Raw genomic sequence first — 14,389 nt, 5'->3', positions numbered from 1 at the left:
TTTTGCGGCCCCATTGAAGTGAATGGGTCTGCATCTGAGCCGCAAAAAATGCAGCTTGGATGCGGAACCAAACCACGGTCGTGTGAATGAGCCCTTGGGCCGCCCGTTTCGCAAACTGCAGACAAGAATAGGCATTTCTATAATGGGCACACGGGCGGCGGACCGCAAAAACCCGGCACATTCTGTGAGAAGGAGCCCATTAGCTTCAGGAAAACCTCCAACATACTGACACTACGGTAATTTAGTGCCATCAACCATTGTAGACTGAAGCAGGGACTTTCCGACTTTCCTACCCGAATGTGCGCTTGCGTGGAGGTGGGAGGATCCAATGACATTCTCTGTAGCTCAGAGGTCCGGGCTGACGCCCAATAGCCTCCTTTGTTTTATAGCAATCTATTTGGCAGGAGATCGGTTTTATTACGAGAATGCCTGCTGTCTGACATGCTTTTTTTTTTTTTTTTTACAGACGGACGACTGCGATATTCTGCTCAAATTGGAAGATGACAAAAGGCTACAAGGCTAGGACCATACAGGAGCTGGAGCAAAGTCTAGATTTCAGCTGGTGGCAGAGCTCCACGGGGGGGGGGGGGGGGGGGGGGGGGGGGGGGATTGGGAGAGAGACATTAACCCCATCTCTTCCAGTAGAGGAATTGATAGGACGGAAACCTAGAATTGCAGGGGGGGGGGGGGGGGGGGGGGGGAGTTTCACTCTCCAGACACAGATTGTCGGCCATCGTGCATGCAGTGGTCGGCCATAGCACGTTTTTCACTCTGGTATTCCTGCATTTGCTGGTGCATGGTTGCAAGTATCTGTAATGCTAAACTGTTGGGTCTCAGGCTTTTCTTTAAAGGGGTTGTACAGGATCAGAAAAAACATGGGCCGCTCACACGGCCGTATTGCAGCCCACATTCGACGGGTCCGCAATACACGGGGCACCGGCCGTGGGCATTCTGCATCACGGATGAGGACCCATTCCCTTGAATGGGTCCGCAAATCCGGAGATGCGGTACGGAACGGAAGCACTACGGAGTGCTTCCGTGGGGTTCCGTTCTGCGCTTCCATTCCGCAAAAAGATAGAACTTGTTCTATCTTTTTGCGGAACGGACCCCATTCACGTGAATGGGTCCGCGATCTGCATGCGGCTGGCCGTGCATTGCGGGACAACGGCAGTGTGAATGAGGCCTTCGAAACAACGCCACGCCTGACTAGGCGGTTTTTGGTATTGCAGCTCAGCTCCATTGAAGTGAATTGACCGGGCAGCGATATCAGACAACCCATGGACTGGTGGGGTGCTGTTTTAAGAACAAAGCAGCCGCTTTAGGGTACTTTCACACTAGAGTTTTTCTTTTCCGGTATTTAGTTCCATCCTCGGGGCTCAATACCGGAAAAAAACTGGTCAGTTTTACCCTAATGCGTTCTGAATGGAGAGCATTCCGTTCAGGATGCATCAGTTCAGTCCCTCTTACGTTTTTTTTTTTTGGACGGAGAAAATACCGCAGCATGCTGCAGATTCTCTCTCCGGCCAAAAATATTGAACACTTGCCGGATCCGACATTAACCTACATTGAAGTGTATTAGTGCCGGATCTGGCATAAAGTCTTCCGGCAAAACGGATCCGGCTTTCCGGTCTGCGCATGCGCAGACCTTTAAAGGGAATCTGTCACTAGCAATTTACCAATTTTTTTTTTCATGAATCCATGTTTAACAGAGTACCTTTTTTCCATCTGTCTTGTTCTTTTGATTGTCCGTCTTGTCATTTCTTCAAAAAAATCGATTCTTATGATATGTAAATGACGCTGTGAGGAGCCCAGAGGGGCGTTCTTCTTTCTCCACGGTGCCCAGCGCCGCGGCAAACACCCCGATCCTCCTCTTGCCAGCATCCCAAATCCCGCGCAGGCGCAGTGCCGGCGATTGCCTGCGCTATGATAAGATGACTGTCGGCACTGCGCCTGCGCGGGATTTGGGATGCCGGCGAGGGGAGGATCGGGGTGTTTGCCGCAGAGCGCGGCGCTGAGGAGGGGGGGTGTTGAGCACTTAGCCGCGCCTCTGGGAGGCGATTTAGATGAACTTGGAGGCGTTATTAGTTTTCAAATTTAGCCGGGCACGGCACTTCAGAGGGGCGTTCCTGGGCACCGTGGAGAAAGAAGAACGCCCCTCTGGGCTCCTCACAGCGTCATTTACATATCATAAGAATCGATTTTTTGAAGAAATGACAAGACGGACAATCAAAAGAACAAGACAGATGGAAAAAAGGTACTCTGTTAAACATGGATTCATGAAAAAAAAAAAAAATTGGTAAATTGCTAGTGACAGATTCCCTTTAAAAATGCTAAAAAATATTATACCGGATGTGTTTTTCCAGACGACACCAGAGAGACGGATCCGGTATTTTAATACATTTGTCAGACGGATCCGTCTGACAAATGCCATCAGTTTGTGTCCGGATTGCCGGATCTGCCTGCCGGAATCTTCTGCCGCAAGTGTGAAAGTACCCTTAAAGAGGAGCTGTCCCCTCTCCTAACATGTGCGTTTTATTATCTACTTGAAATGCCCATGAAATAATTATAAAGCCTCTATTCTTATGACTATGATGTGCCATTCCTTTATTATTCCTGCTAGAAGTCATGACTGAATTCTGAGCAGTTTGCTATGACGGTCCAGCTGGCTGTTACCAGTTGGACATTAGCAGTCTGACATTATCCAATCACACCATAAACTAACACCACCCATCTGGACCTTGATTGCAAACTGCTAATAATGAATTCATAACTTCTAGCAGGAATAATAAAGGCATGGCACAATAGAGAGTCATAACCATTTTGGAACATCTACTCTTATTACATGGGGCATGCAAGTAGATACTAAAACAGACGTGTCAGGAGAGGCCCTCTTTAAATCCCATATCTATGTCCATCCCTGACTAATAGAATGGTTTCCATATATGTGTCCGTACAAAATAACACGGGTGCGTCCAGAAGGGATATTCTCATCGTAGATATTGACGGCATATTCACATAAACTTCTATGGAGTTACAGAAGCCGCCTCTATAATACGACTACCTCTCGGCAGTTTCAGCTGGCAGGACGGGGTCAGGGACCCCTTCACTGAGCGTTACACCATTCCTCCGCCATGGATGGGTAGATAAGTAGTCTCGCAATCAGGTGAATATCGGAAAGGACTGGTCTAGACCAGGGATCAGCAACCTTCGGCACTCCAGCTGCTGTGCAACTACAACTCCCAGCGTGCTCTTTCCACCTGTGTGGGAGTTTAGAGAGCAGCCAAGCGAGTGCGCATGCTGGGAGATGTAGTTTCACCACAGCTGGAGTGCTGGAGGTTGCTGACCCCTGGTCTAGACTATAAGTTGTCCATATAATGAATACATGTCGATGGGTGAGGTTACATATCTTTTACATGGTGCTGCCCCTTTAAGTACCCCGCTGGCTACGTGCTCGCACATTCCATTCAGAATAATATTCTTATAAGGAAAAGCTGAAGTTGCCAAGGGCCGTCATAACTTAATACATCCCCAAGACTCCTGGGTGCAAAGTGGCCTGGCAAGATATTGCCGAGATCTCTGGCAGAGAAGGTGCTTTCCACATACTTTGGTTGTTGTTTGAGAATGATGGGTTTTATGCAAGGTTACGCAATTCTGCTTGGCGCGTTCATGGGTTCTTGGCACCGACCGCCCCACTGTGTCAGAGGGAAGCTGTACTTCTGTTAACCCTGCGAGTCCTAGGAGCGGAGGAGAAAAGTCTCACGTTCCCCGGCTAATGTGCCCGTCTCAAGGATTACACCGCGATAATAGGGAAAATAAAAATGTGTCATGCGTTCTGCCACCGAGGTCTGTAAAGAAGAGGAACCTAAAGCCCCACGTCTATGAAGCAAGGGTAAACAACGCCATTTTGGGGTGTGTCGCCTCCCGCGCCCCGGACAATACAATGAACTTCTCAGATCCTAAGATCTGACACGTGCAGCACTGAAATAAAAAAAAAACCACAACGTACGCTTTCTATGTGTTTGTGCTTCTGTATGCCTAGAATGCTGAGACTTGTAGTTCTTACAACTACCATCAAGCTAAAACGTTACCATTCCTGGAGAATATATATTTTTTATTCTGGAATGAGTACTGTATACTGCCCACAGAGGCTCACACGGAGCCATCCACAGACCTGGAATGCAATATTGAGCCGTATGCCGCCATATGCATTCTCTTCTGGAAGCAACAAAGTCAAAAAACGGTCCTGCAAAAAACAAACCCCCATTTAGCTAAGGCTACTTTCACACTGGCGTTTTGGTTTCCATTTGCAGGATCCGTTCAGGGCTCTCACAAGCGTCCAAAACGGATCAGTTTTGCCCTAATGCATTCTGAATGGAAAAGGATCCGCTCAGTTTGCATCAGTTCAGTCTCCATTCCGCTCTGGAGGTGGACACCAAAACGCTGCCTGGTGTCCGTCTGACGAAACTGAGCCAAACGGATCCGTCCTGGCACACAATGCAAGTCAATGGGGACGGATCAGTTTTCTATGACAATAGAAAACGGATCCGTCCTCCATTGACTTTCAATGGAGTACAAGACGGACCCGTCTTGGCTATGTTACAGATAATACAAACGGATCCGTTCTGAACGGATGCAGACGGTTGTATTATCTGAACGGATCCGTCTGTGCAGATCCATGACGGATCCGCACCAACGAGAGTGTAAAAGTAGCCTAAGTTGACGGAAAAGTTAAACAAGTCTCTCTCTAAGGTCTCATGCACACGACCTTATGCCCTCCGAGACATACGGTCCGTGAGCGGGCCATATGTCCCGGAGCGGCATACAGCGTGCGCACGGGAGCACACAGCATCATAGGTTACTATGATGCTGTGCGCATCGGGCCGCCCGTGGGGCTATTGTCCCGCACTCATACTATCCTCCCAAATAATCACAGGCATGCAACACAATTCTCATGAACTCCCTCTGCAATCGCCAATCTGTCAGGGGTGCAGGTAAAGGCTACTTTCACATCAGTGTTCTCCTTTAGCGCTCATGCAAACAAACATATTTTTTTTCCGCTTCCGTTCCGGGTTTTTTGCGGACCGTATGCGGAACCACTCTCTTCAATGGGGCGGTAGAAAATACGAAGTTACTCTGTGTGCATTCCGTTTGTCCGCATGGCCGTTCCGCAAAAAAGTAGTGCATGTCCTATTACTGTCCACAAATCACGGTCCGAAGCTCCATTTAAGTCAATGGGTCCGCAAAAAATACGGAACACATCCGTATGTCATCTGTATTTTGCGGATCTATACTGTAGAAATGCTATGCCCAGCCCATATTGCTCATGTGTTTGGTGATTAATAAGATACTGTTTCCGATTCGCAAAAACGGATCAAATACGGAAACCATACGGATATGTTTTGTGGAATAACAGAACGGAAGAGGACTTAAATCAGAGAAGAAGAAAAAAAAAAAACTCAGATACGGAAAAACAGATCCGTTAAAAAAGGACCGCAAAACAACGGTCGTGTGCATGAGGCCTTAGTCAGAGGATCTCAATACCGGAGGAAAACACTTCCGTTTTGTCCCCATTCATTGTCAATGGGGACAAAACTGAACAAAATGAAGTGCACCAGAAGGCATTCCGTTCCATTTGGTTGCAAACAGTATTTTTCAGTGCGTCATGGGATGCGGAGCAAGACAGATCCCTCATGAAAAACAATGTTAGTCAATTATGTTGGATCCATTTTCTCGGACAAAAGAAAAACGGATCAGGCGCCCATTGACCTACAATGGTTTTACTGCCGGATCCCGTTGACAGATCCAGCAAAAACGCTGATGTGAAAGTAGCCCAAGATCAGTTGGCCAGACTGTTTCTGAAGTGTGGAAGGTATCGGAGGTAGTTAACCCTTTCCACATGCAGTAAAGTCTTAGTGAGATAAAATGAGCACTACCTTACTGTCTGTCCAAAGCATTACCTTCCAATTGTCAACCATCAATGGAATCTAGTGTCTTTTTCTCAAAAGGTATTCTATTCTCTCTGTGTCCAGTAGCTTCACAGGCAGTACAGTCTCAAGCCTCATTCACACGTCACTGTTTCACGGACGTGTGCTGTACGTGTTCTCCACGGACAGCACACGTCCCCATTCATTTTAATGTGTGTATTCAGACATCAGTGTTGGACCCACGGACTGTGCTGTGTTTTTAGCACGGATACATGCTCTACTTTGACCGTGTTCACGAATCCATACGTCCATTATTGTCTATGGGTCTGTGAAAACCATGGATGCAATCCGTATTTCACGGATCAATAAGAAGAGATGCTTTCAAAATTATTTTTCAGCTGTTCAGTGTCGGTGAAACACTGACAGCAAAAAACAGACACACGGATCCATCACTGACCACCTGCTCACGGGAAAATAAGTGTTTTTAGCATTAAAAGGGTTGTCTCATCATGGACAATGGTGGCATATCGCTAGGATATGCCCCCATTGTCTTATAGGTGCGGGTACCAGCGGTGACTTAACCCCTTTAAGTCACAAAATTTAACCTTTAGCAGTGATTCAGTAGGTCATTGGTCCTGTTGGGGACGGTGCTGGAGCTGTGGCAGAGAAAGGAGAAATGCATCATGGGTTTGGATGGGTAAGGCAACAGGAAGGGAGTGTGTGATCCATAGTGAAAACTAGTCACAAGCTGCACGTCACCGCTGAAGCCAGTCATTGGCGGCAGCAGAGCATGTGATCATGCCCATGGTAAGTCGGATGTAAACCGTGCAGGGACCGGAAGATAGAGACACGGGAGGCAATGTGGAGGACTGGAGAGGTGGGAAGTAGACAAGTATGAATCCGTAGCTTAGTGAGGCAGGCTGATGGCACTTGGTAAAATGTGATTAGAAATTGGAGAACCCCTTTAAAAGAGACCACAAAAAAAAAACAACTCACAAGACAAATAAAAGTCGCAATTAAACTATGTAAAAAGGGAGTCTTAAAGAATAAAATCTGGCTATGGGTGCCAAAAACCACACAAGATGAGCCCTATATCTGTTATCTCACTGTGATACTGTGATCTAGGATTTGAGCAGAGGATACTAATTATATAAAGTATTCTCACTATACTTGACTTCCATTGGATGTACACATTTCACATGATGACAATGGTCTGACCGGAGCAGGACTGCCAAAAATGTCTTTCCTGTCTGGATCCTTTGGTCTTGGTCCAGCAGTAGCATAAACCCAAACTTACTGGAGCCAGCTCTGTTTAAAGACCCATTCGACTGAATACGAGGCAAGTATTCTCTGCAGCCAGACTGGCATGCGGTGGAAAGTATTAGACGGGAACCAGCCGTATTTACGGAAACTACACGGGTGATAGAGAAGAAAGGCCAGTGCATGGCCAATATTGATGCTCTTCACCCAAAAACCGATGCTTGTACATAGCGAGACAGGAAAATTGGAGTAATTGTCAATTATTCAAGTAGCAGCAATATCGGAGACGGGCCTCCATGTATGAAATAAAGAACAGATCTGAGGCAGTAATAACAGTCTTTACATTATCCATTGGCTTGTAAGACTAGGCGCAGGTCACACCGCCAGACCTTGGTACATATCTTTATAAAATACACTCATCCTTTGTGTTCTATACACAGTTCATAAAAGGGCATCTTCAAGGTGTTTTCTGATACTTCAATATTGATCACCTGTCCTCAGAGTAGGTCATAAAATCTGATCGGTGGGGGTCTGACACCCCACTGATCAGCTGTTTCGGGGCGCCACTGGAAATTACCGTATACTATGGACAGAAGGCTCTGTACACTGTGGGAGGTGCACTACAGTCCGCTGGCACCTGAAACTACAGTCACTTGAATGGGAGCAGAGCTGTAGTACTGTCACCACAGTGGATGGGACCTTCTGCTTCCAGTTACATCCACTGTATAGTTTCTGGTACTCATGGCCGCCAGCTGATCATGGGGGTGCCGGGTGTCAGACCTCCACCAATTTGATATTGATGACCTATACTGAGAATAGACCATCAAATATTCAAGTACTGGAAAAACCCTTTAAAGAGGATCTGCCCCCTCTCCTGACTATTTTAGTAACTACTTGCATTTCCTCTGTAATAACAATTCTATTGTTAGGATTATGATGTTCCATTACAATATTAATATTCCTGCCAGAAGTTAGGAAGGTCCGGATGGGTGTTTAAAGGGTTTCTACCACTTCGTTTTCACATAATTAGCTGTCAGACACTAGCGATCCGCTAGTGTCTGCTCTACCAAACAATCCTAATATAATAGCTTTTGGTGCAGCCGTTTCGCTAAAAAAAGAACTTATATTGATATGCTAATGAGCCTCTAGGTGCTATGGGGGCGTCATTAGCACCTAGAGGCTCGGTCTACCTTCACAAAATGCCGCCGCCCAGCGCGTCCCTCCAGCCCGCCCATCTCCTCCGGAATGCGATCTTCCCTGTGAGCCAGCGGACGAATTCTCGCGCAAGCGCCGTGCGCATCTGTATTCGGCGCATGTGCAGTGAATGTCTGACCGCTTCCCTGCTCAGACATCTCCACTGCGCCTGCGCCGATGACGTCATAGTGCTCCGAGGAACAGGCGCAGTGGAGAGGTCTGTGCAGAAAGCGGTCAGACATTCACTGCACATGCGCCGAATACAGACGCGCACGGCGCATGCGCGAAAATTCGTCCGCTGGCTCACAGGGAGGATCGCATTCCGGAGGAGATGGGCGGGCTGGAGGGACGCGCTGGGCGGCGGCATTTTGTGACGGTAGAACGAGCCTCTAGGTGCTAATGACGCCCCCATAGCACCTAGAGACTCATTAGCATATTAATAAAAGTTCTTTTTTTAGCGAAACGGCTGCACCAAAAGCTATTATATTAGGATTGTTTGGTAGAGCAGACACTAGCGGATCGCCAGTGTCTGAAAGCTAATTATGTGAAAACGAAGTGGTAGAAACCCTTTAAAGTTCGGGGGGTGTCCCTGCGTAGTCTGACAATGGCAGCACTGATTAGATAGATTTGTGGCGATGCAGGGATAACAGATCCAAACAGGTAGCACCCATCTGGACAGTCACTGCAAGCTGCTAGTAATTCAGTCATAACTTCTAAAGGGAATAATAAAGGAATGGCACATCATGGAGTCCTAAGAATAGATGCTCCAGAATTGTTATTACATGGCAGGAGGCACTGTGTGATGCCAAATGGTGACTACAAGAGGCAATGTATTTTCCCTCAGAGACCATTCTTTTAAAGGGGAGAATAGCTTCATAATACAGCATGAAATAGGACGCGTCAATTTTTTCTTGTCAACTCAAAAAAACTTGTAATCACGGGACCTAAGACCATAGTCTATATTACCTAGAATTGTCTGCAGAAAACGTAATGACTAACAAGAATATTTCACATAAAGGGGCTGTCTCACTGCCAACATTGGTGGCATATCCTAGCATTATGCCACCAATGTCAGACAGATGTGGGTCCCACACCTATGTCTAGAACGGAGCTCCCAAAGTGAATCTAGACAGTGGTAGCCTTGCTTGCGCGGTGCACTCGCCATTCATTTCTATGGGACTTCCAAAAATAGCAGAGCTTGCTGCTCAGCTATTTTCGGCATCCCTTTAGAAATTAATGGAGGGCAGTCGTGCATGTGCGGTACACTCGTGTTCACTTTGGAAGCTCCTAGAGACAGGTCCGTATCCGAGAGGTGTGCGCCATACCAGACATTGGTGGCATATCCTAGCAATATGCCACCAACTTTGGAGGGGAGACCACCCCTTTAAAGACTATGTACAGAATTTTTGTTTATTATTGCATTTTACTAATTTTTGGCTAAAAATCATTTTCGATTGGCCTTTATTAAAAATATTGATCTATTTTGTCATGAAGGGTTAATGTTTTTTGTTTGTTTTTTAGCTGTGTGACTGCTACTTTCACCTTGTGCCGGTCATCTAATAATCCTTATCTGTAAACTACTAAGAGGTCATAAACATTTAAGCCAAAGTAAGATAATAACTGAGCTATAAGTAGTGTTTATAATGTCAGACAGCAAAGATAAGGACGCTGTCAGCTCCCCAAATGACGGAAAAGACAGAAAATCCAGAGGCTGCTACTAGAGAATCTCAGCTCTGTACAGAAAAAAAGTGCTCCATATTTTTAATAAAAACCAATTGAAAAAATTGATTTTTGGATCAAAAGGATTACAAATGCAATAATAATAATAATAAATAATAATAATAAATAATAAATTGGCCCCAAAAGGCTTACATAGCCTTCAAGTACATTTACTGCATAGTTCAGCAACTTGAGGTAAAGCACACAAGACATGTTATGCAGAAACAGAACTTCATAAAAGGTTGAGTGGATTTTAAAAGATAAAAAAAATGGGAATTCTCAGTAAAACCAAAACCATTCCTGTATGTGTGAACATGCTAATCCGCCAAGCCGTTCCACCTATTATGCTATAAAATGCCATGATATCCATACTCAAAAATAAAGCTCCTCAAACAAGTCTGTGCTAGCTGCAGTAGGTGGGGTGCCTTCTCCTAAAACAATCCTGGGCCCTCACACTTCACGTAGGAGAATGAACCTTAACACACAAAATGCCGAGCCTTTGTTACCAAGTAGTTTAGAAATCGGGCACCATTCAATAAGCTTACATTAGAAATAAATGGATCCGTCTATGAATCAAACTGGCGCCCATGCGCTCACCTTCTCATCTGTTTGCACTCATTCCACAGCATTCAGAATATACAACGTGGTGGACGAGATCAAGTTCAGCTGACCATACACAATAGATTGTCAACCAACTAATGTGTTGACAGCAGATTCAGGAGATCAGGATCAGATTCAGGATCAGGCAGTTTGATTTCAATATGTCCGATCCTTATGTACAAGAGGATGCCGAAAACTCTCTCCCAATTCAGAAAACATGGAAGAGTGTGCATGTGTATGGAGCAGTCTGGAGGGAGGACTGTCAGCCCAACAGCTACGCATCTAAAATTAAATTTAAACGGTTTTCACTGATGGCCATTTTTGGACAGGTCACCGATGAGGCTAGTAACTAGCTGCAGTGGCACACTTGACTCAGTCTAAGTGGGGGCTGGAAGCATAGCTGGAACAGATGAATGCTTTATGTGGAACAGGCTGGCGCTTAATTAAAAATGGGGCTATAGCCGGAAACCCCCTAAGGGGTTCTCTGGCCATTCTTGAAGATCTTGCTGTGTGCTGTGGAGGGAAGATTAGTCTGCTCAGTACTCGCCCATCCGTCGCTCTGCCGATGCGACCATCTCTGTTGTATGCAGCCCAGCTATGGGCTCCTCAGGTCCTGAATGGATGTGATCCCGAGTCTTCCTGTTCAACTGTCTTTATGGTATGTACAGCTTAAACAGGAAAACGTAGGGTTCATGCACACAAATATATTTTTGTCCGCATCCAATCCACATTTTTTAAAGGGTTGGACGCGGACTCAATCACTTTAATAAGGCTGTAAAAGATTTACGTGTGCTGTCCGCATCCTTATGTCTGTTTCGTGGCATCCGCAAAAAATCTAGAACATGTCCTATTCTTGTCCACGTTACGGACAAGGATAGGACTGTTCTATAATGGGCCAGATATCCCGTTCCACAAAATGCGGAACACACATGGCCAGTTTCAGTGTTTTGCAGACTGCAAAAACAGCTACGACAGTGTACACAACTGTAGGCAGCGAAACAGGAAGACTTAGGGATCATGCACACAAACATTTTTGTCCGCATCCGATCTGCATTTTTTGTGGGTCAGATGCAGACCCATTCACTTCAATTTGGGTTCAATTCACCTGTGTGCTATCCGAACCCGTATTTCTGTTCCACGGGTCTGAAAAAAATAGAACATGTCCTATTCTTGTCCGTTTTATGGACAAAGTTTAGGACAGTTCTATATAGAGGGCAGTACGTCCCATTCCACAGGTCAGCACACCAAGATTTTGAAGAAAACCCTGAGAACCCCCTTAAAGGGGTATTCCCATCTCAGACAATGGGGGCATATTGCTAGGACCCGCACCCATAACAAGAACGGAGCGGGGAGAGCTGTGGCTGGAGGACCACAGATTTCCCGCGGTCCGTCCACCACCAAGCGCTGCTCCCATGGAAGTGAATGGGAGCGTACCGCGCATGTGCGGCCCAGGCTCCCATTCATTTCTACGGGGACGACTGAAATAGCCGAGCCAGCGCTCGGCTATTTTCGGCGGCCCCATAGAAATGAATGGAGGGAGCTGTTCACTGCTCCTTCACTTGTGGGGCCCCGTTCTCGATATAGGTGTGGGTCTCAGCGGTGGGACCTGCACCTATCAGACAATGGGGGCACAGCCTAGCGATATGTCCCTATTGTCCGAGATGGGACAACCCCTTTAAGTACTTAGACCGAACAAGGATAAAAAAAAAAAAAAAAAAAAAAAAAAAAAAAAAACAATCCTTTTAACTTGTCGAGTCTGTTTTTTTATTAATTTTTTTACAGATGAACCAGACTCCGCTGACATTCAGACATATTAAAATAAACAAAAACAACAAAAACCAAATGCAAAAAGCACCGCTCAAATATGGAAGTCGCTGTGTCCACTTTTCTTCTCAAATCAGTTCTGATAATTATCTAGGACATGTAATTGTTCCTTGGACATACTAAAGCCCAAAACCACAAATACTTCATGTAGTTTATTTTCATTTAATCTACAATAATAGCATTACAGCTTCCGACTTTCATCCTCCTGCTCCCATAGGAGGTCACATTGCCTATACAATGCATGATTCAGTTACTGTACAATATGCAGGGTCGCAGCCTTGCTGGACCTCACTAGAAGATGTACAGACAGCTTGTGCATTTACCAGTAAGCTCGGTATGAATGGTGCAGAATACTGGGAAGGGTTATTTGACTATTCGTTTGGCTTATCGTTTATCATCAAACAGTCTGCTAAATGACAGATGGTCTTTTTCCTAAGGGACATTTTTATATCTAAAGGCTGCTTTCACACTCGCGTTTTGGCTTTCCGTTTCTGAGATCAGTCATGGGCTCTCACAAGCGGTCTAAAACGGATCACTTTTGCCCTAATGCATTCTGAATGGAAAAGGATCCGCTCAGAATGCATCAGTTTGCCTCCGTTCAGTCACCATTCCGTTCTGGAGGCTGACACCAAAACGCTGCCTGCGCCGGGTTTTTGTCCGCCATATGGTGCGGAGCAAGACGGATCCGTCCTGACACACAATGTAAGTCAATGGGGATGGATCCAATTTCTCTGACACAATAGAAAACGGATCCGTCCCCCATTGACTTTCAATGGTGTTCATGACGGATCCGTCATGGCTATAGAAGACATAATATAACCAGATCCGTTCATGACGGATGCATGCGGTTGTATTATGGTAACGGAAGTGTTTTTGCAGATCCATGACGGATCCGCAAAAAACACTACTATGAAAGTAGCCTAACCTTATTAAGAAGGTCGTCCACAATGCCTCATGTGTTAGAAGGGTCCGCTGATCAGATGATCACAGCCTCACTGCTGTAATACCCTATGATAAAACACAGCACCTCCACAGGGAGGTCCACATATGAAGAATTACAATGCTTTTATTGAAATCAACATACACCTGTCTGTAATTCATGGACATACTGGGTCCTCCAGAGCAAGAGACTTTCTTTGTAGCTCCTCTCAACTGTGACTAATGGATGAAGGCCCAGATCAATGAACACCTCTCGCCCGATATTCACTCTATTAGGGTACTTGAAAATCGTTTTTCTAAACTAGTGAAACCACTTATATAGCGATGCTATATTCTGCAGTGCTTTATGGACATTCGCATCAGGCTGTCCTCAATGGGGCTCACAATTTAAGTTCCCTATCAGTAGGTCTTTGGAGTGTGGGAGGAAACCCACACAAACACTGGGAGAACATACAAAACTCCATGCAGATGTTGTCCTTGGTCGGATTTGAACCTAGGTCCCCAGCGCTGCAAGTCACCAGTGCTAACCCCTGAGCCACCGTGCTGGGGAGAGGCATCGGATTGCCGGGAGACCGACCGCTGGAACCCCAAGCAATTACAAAAGTGGAGGTCCCGAGTAAATAGAGCAGTAAAAAGGCATGTATGACCACCACTCCTATGGGGCTGTAGGTGACAGAGCCAAATGCCATCTTTGTCTGTCCCACAGAAGCGAATAGAGCGGTGATCACGCACCGCTCCATTCGCACCTGTTCTTTTGATCATGAGGGGTCCCAGCAGTCGGATCTCTAGCAATCAGACACTTAGGCCTCCTGCACACAGCCGTATCCAGTTTTACGGTCCACAAATTGCGGATCCGCAAAACAGGGATACCGGCCGTGTGGGTTCAACATTCCCAGATCGGTACATCCTGCCCTCTGTTAGAAATACCT

The 14,389-nt window shown here is 46.1% G+C and overlaps 1 protein-coding gene across 7 annotated transcripts in view; it reads right to left on the bottom strand.

Annotated features, from left to right (window-relative positions):
- MBNL3 (muscleblind like splicing regulator 3) overlaps positions 1-14,389 on the bottom strand; it is a 123,847-nt gene that overhangs the window by 90,156 nt on the left and 19,302 nt on the right. The gene's annotated exons all lie outside the window — the stretch shown is intronic.

The sequence above is a fragment of the Bufo bufo genome, chromosome 8 (assembly GCF_905171765.1).
Source record: "Bufo bufo chromosome 8, aBufBuf1.1, whole genome shotgun sequence".
NCBI classification, from domain to species: Eukaryota; Metazoa; Chordata; class Amphibia; order Anura; family Bufonidae; genus Bufo; species Bufo bufo.
Note: the sequence above shows the minus strand (reverse complement) of the source record. Positions and strands in the feature narration are given on the sequence as shown.